Source organism: Bison bison, unplaced genomic scaffold (assembly GCF_000754665.1).
Source record: "Bison bison bison isolate TAMUID 2011002044 unplaced genomic scaffold, Bison_UMD1.0 scf7180017858189, whole genome shotgun sequence".
Lineage (NCBI taxonomy): Eukaryota > Metazoa > Chordata > Mammalia > Artiodactyla > Bovidae > Bison > Bison bison.
Window position 1 is genome coordinate 10663 of NW_011488762.1, and position 4202 is coordinate 14864.

Sequence of the window (4202 nt, forward strand, 5' to 3'; positions counted from 1 at the left end):
CACGAGCCCACATACATGGCTGACCTGTCCTGCTGTCAGAGCACTGTGTCATCCACAAAGGGCTCCCATGCAAGGTGCTGTTCTCAGTGTCTAGGAAAGAATGGAACTTCCCTGAACTACAGAGCAGACAATGGTATGCTTGGGGCTGCTCACCAAAAAATGTGCATTCTATAGTACTTAGTCTAAGACTTGGTTTCATTGGATAGTTAGGTTAAGGAGGAAGGGCACCAATTGCTTCCTTTCACCAATTGCTAACCACCACAGGCTCCCAAAACTTCCCAAGGAGTCCAACATCTGCTGACCAGCAAGACTGGATCATGTGCCCAACCCTTAGCAAGGAGGAGGGGTCATTTCCACAAAGTTTATCCAGGATGTATTTTCCATAAGCAAAATAAATTCTGCTACAAGAAGAAGGTTAGGGAAGGAAGGACAGTTTATTAGGTGGACAGTTAACTATAACTACCCCAGCTTGCTACACTTTCCACTTGTGGATTTAACATTTATGGTTCCTGAGTCATGTTTGTTTTTTTTTTAATATTTATTTATTTACTTATTTGGCTGCTTCAGGTCTTAGTTGCAGCACATGAGGTCTTCATTGTGGCATGTGGGGTCCTTTAGTTCTGACAATCAGGCTTAGTTGCCTCCTTGTGGCATGTGGGATCTTAGTTCCCTGACCAGGGATCGAACTCCCATCCCCCACATTGGAAGGCAGATCCTCAACCACTGGCCCACCAGGGAAGTCCCATTGAGTCATCTTGAATACCATAACATTCATAAAAATTGAATTGCCCATGTATTAATACAAAGCCAGGGAAATGGTGCTTAGCTAGTGCATGAGCCTAGCTGACCACGTGTCAACCACATCTCAGAACGGTTTTGTTCTCTCCTACATCTACACAGCTTTAATAAGAGGCAAACTTTGTTCCTTGGGGAAAACGTCCCTCAGGTGATGGCAACGATTGATGTTGACTCTGAAGTAAAGAAGTGACTGAATCTTTTCTAAAAACTAGAACCACATTATATTCAAAAATCATCATAAGCCTGAAGGGACTACTCAGATATTTTCATCTTAGCTGATTGCATGTTATGAGTTTAAATGTCATAAAGTCTTCAAGAGCACCTGAGACACACACTATATGAATGATGTGGATTTACTATACAAAAAAAGTCTGCATAACCCTTTCAGTTATCTATTCTTACATAACAAACTACCCCAAAACTCAGTGTCTCAAAGCAACACACACTTTATTTATTGACAGTTCCACAATCTGGGTTGGAGTCAGCTAGGCCGTTCTGCTAGTCTTACCAGCACTCACTCATGAGCCTGGATTCACCTGGTGTGTTGGCCAAAAGCTAGGCTCAGCTAGGACATTAGAATGCTTGGATCTCCCTCTCTCCATAAAATTCTCAAGTCCTCTCTCTCTCTATGTATTCTCTTCAGTTCAGAGAACTTCCCATATGGCAGGCAGACTTCCTGTATGGCAGCTCAGAGCTCCCAAGAGTACAAATGCAGGAACTACCATGTCTTCCTATGGCTTAGGCACCGAACACACTCTGTTAATTAAAGTGAGTCACAGTGCCAGCCCAGATTCAAGGGACAGGAACTCCACAAGGGCAGGAATATAGGGAAACATGGTTCATGGGGGCTGTGGTTATAACAGACCACCACAGCTCCCCTATACTCCAGTTGTAGGTGCATTAGTCTAGTCTTTCACTGAATAAATCCAGATGCATCCTCATTTTGTAGATAATGAAGTGAGGCTTGTAGAGATTAAGAAACTATCCCAAAGTTGCCCTGTTAGATTTGAATCCAAAGACAGTGCTCAATCCACTAACCATAGGATGTCATACTAGCTTTGGAACATACAATTAAGTTCAGTTCCTGGAAATGTATTCATTGGGTGTTTCCGTCGGGTGTTTCCTGGTAGATTTCAAAACAAAGACACCCTTTCATCTTCCATTCTCTCCTGTTTAACCTCAACCCCAATATTATCATCCCCTACTCCAGGACTTCCGGCCACTCAGATTCCAGAGCTCATTTCTCTATCTGCTTTTCTCCAGGCACAAAATTAATCACTCACTGTCACACGCAAAACAGCACCCACTCAACAGTTAAGTGTGTGTGTTAGTCACTCAGTCGTGTCAGACTCTCTGTGACTCCAATAGCCTGCCAGGTTCCTCGGTCCATGGGATTTCCCAGGCAAGAATACTGGAGTGGGTTGCCACACCCTTCTCCAGGAAATCTTCCTGACCCAGGGATCAAACCCGGGTCTCCGGCATTACAGGCAGATTCTTTACTGTCTAAGCCACCTGGGAAGGCCAAGACTGAACTCAAATGCAAGTACACTGAAGTTTCCCTTGTCCCTGATTCCCCACCCCTCCATCCTCCATAGCCTAAGGTAAAGGCTCTCCATACTATTCAAAAGTGCTGTCATGCTGCCAACCCCTCCCGCTCCTATCAGCTTTCAGCCAAGGTGGTATCATTAAGGAGGTTTTGAGGCTGTGGACTCTGGGCCAATGAGCTGAGGTTGATAAGCCTAGACTGGTGGTCTCAGAAGGAGGAGAGGGTATCTCAGGGTATAGTCAAGGACCCATGAGTAAGAGAGCCACCAGGGCAGGACTACTTTATTATTATTATTAATTGATATTTTCAAAGATGCAGAGACAGTTTATTGATAAATAACTGTTAAAGCATATTGACATGAAAATTTGACTCTGACAGCTTTTCATAACAGCCTGCTGCCAAGCAAGTGCACTGAATATCCAATTTCATGTTTTCCCCACCATGGTCTCCACAATGGTGATTTGGAGAAGAGACTGAACCAAGAGTAAGAAGGAGAAGAGAAGGCCTACATGAGTCACCCTTGAGCCCACTGTTCCCCAGATTTCAGGTTCTCCCCTCTTGCAGTAATCTCTCCTGTACCCCAGGAGTTTACTTTCCTCCTTATGACAGTACCCTAGTGGCTCAGATAGTAAAGAATCCACCTGAAATGCAGAAGACCTGGGTTCTATCTCTGGGTTGGGAAGATCCCCTGGAGAAGGGAATGGCTACCCACTCCAGTATTCTTGCCTGGAAAATCCTATGGACAGAGGAGCCTGGTGGGCTACCATCCATGGGGTCACAGAGTCGGACATGACTGAGTGATTAACATTTTCACTATGACAGTACCACACTCCCTGGGTTTATGCTACAACCCAGGCTGGTACAGGGACCCAAGGTGGGAAGGGGAAACATAGAGGCCTTGCCCTTGCCGCTAGAGGGTTGATGAATGAGGGACAATGAAACCCCCTATGTTTATATGTCTGAGCCCAGCCTCAGCTTTAAGTGGGTGCCATTTTGTGTGTACATGCAAAACAGTTTAAAGATGTGAAGAAATTGTCAGCCTGAATTTTCCAAGATGTATAATCTGTATTAGCGTGAGAAGAGAAAAGCACAGAAATTGATTTAACTCTGTAAATAGAATACTAATTATATCCTTTATGTGATCTATTTACTGTTTAAGCTAAATCACCACTTGGCACAATAGCAATTATGGGCATATCATTAAAATGTGTCCTGTTGGTATGGTTTCAAGTTATATTTGATTCTGATAATAATCCATGAGACTTATTTTATGAGCAATATATGAAAATTAATCTTTTTACTTTATAATTATATCATGAATTTTCCATCTTTGTAATTTGCTGCTCAGAAAATGTGGTCATGGCTGAAACAACTGAAGAAAATGTTAACTGTTACTCAAATCACATATTGCTTTTTCTCCATTTAATTGTTTCTAAAAATTCTATGATTTTCAATTTAAAGAAGTCAGCGATCCTTGGCTGTGGCACCATGAAATGTCTGTTCCTTCTTTCAGACATTTAATAGGCAGTGTTTCTTTTCTGTTATGCTTAGTACATCTAACATCTTGTATTTCTTAGACCAGGGCCATAAAAGGAAAATGTAGTAGCATATTCTACCTTTACCTTTTATCTATATATACTTTTTAAAATTTATCTGAGCTTTAGTGCTGAACACTGAGGAGGCAATATATGAGAACAAGTTACCAAGGTGTCAGAGTTCCAGCTCCACAGTGATGATTTTTTTTCTCAGCTCTGCTGGACAGGGGCTATATGTTACAAGATGCTAAGGGCCACGAGATGATAGGGTGACTGGGTGAGATCTCCGTGACAAGCAGGCAAGCATATCCAAATTGGGACAG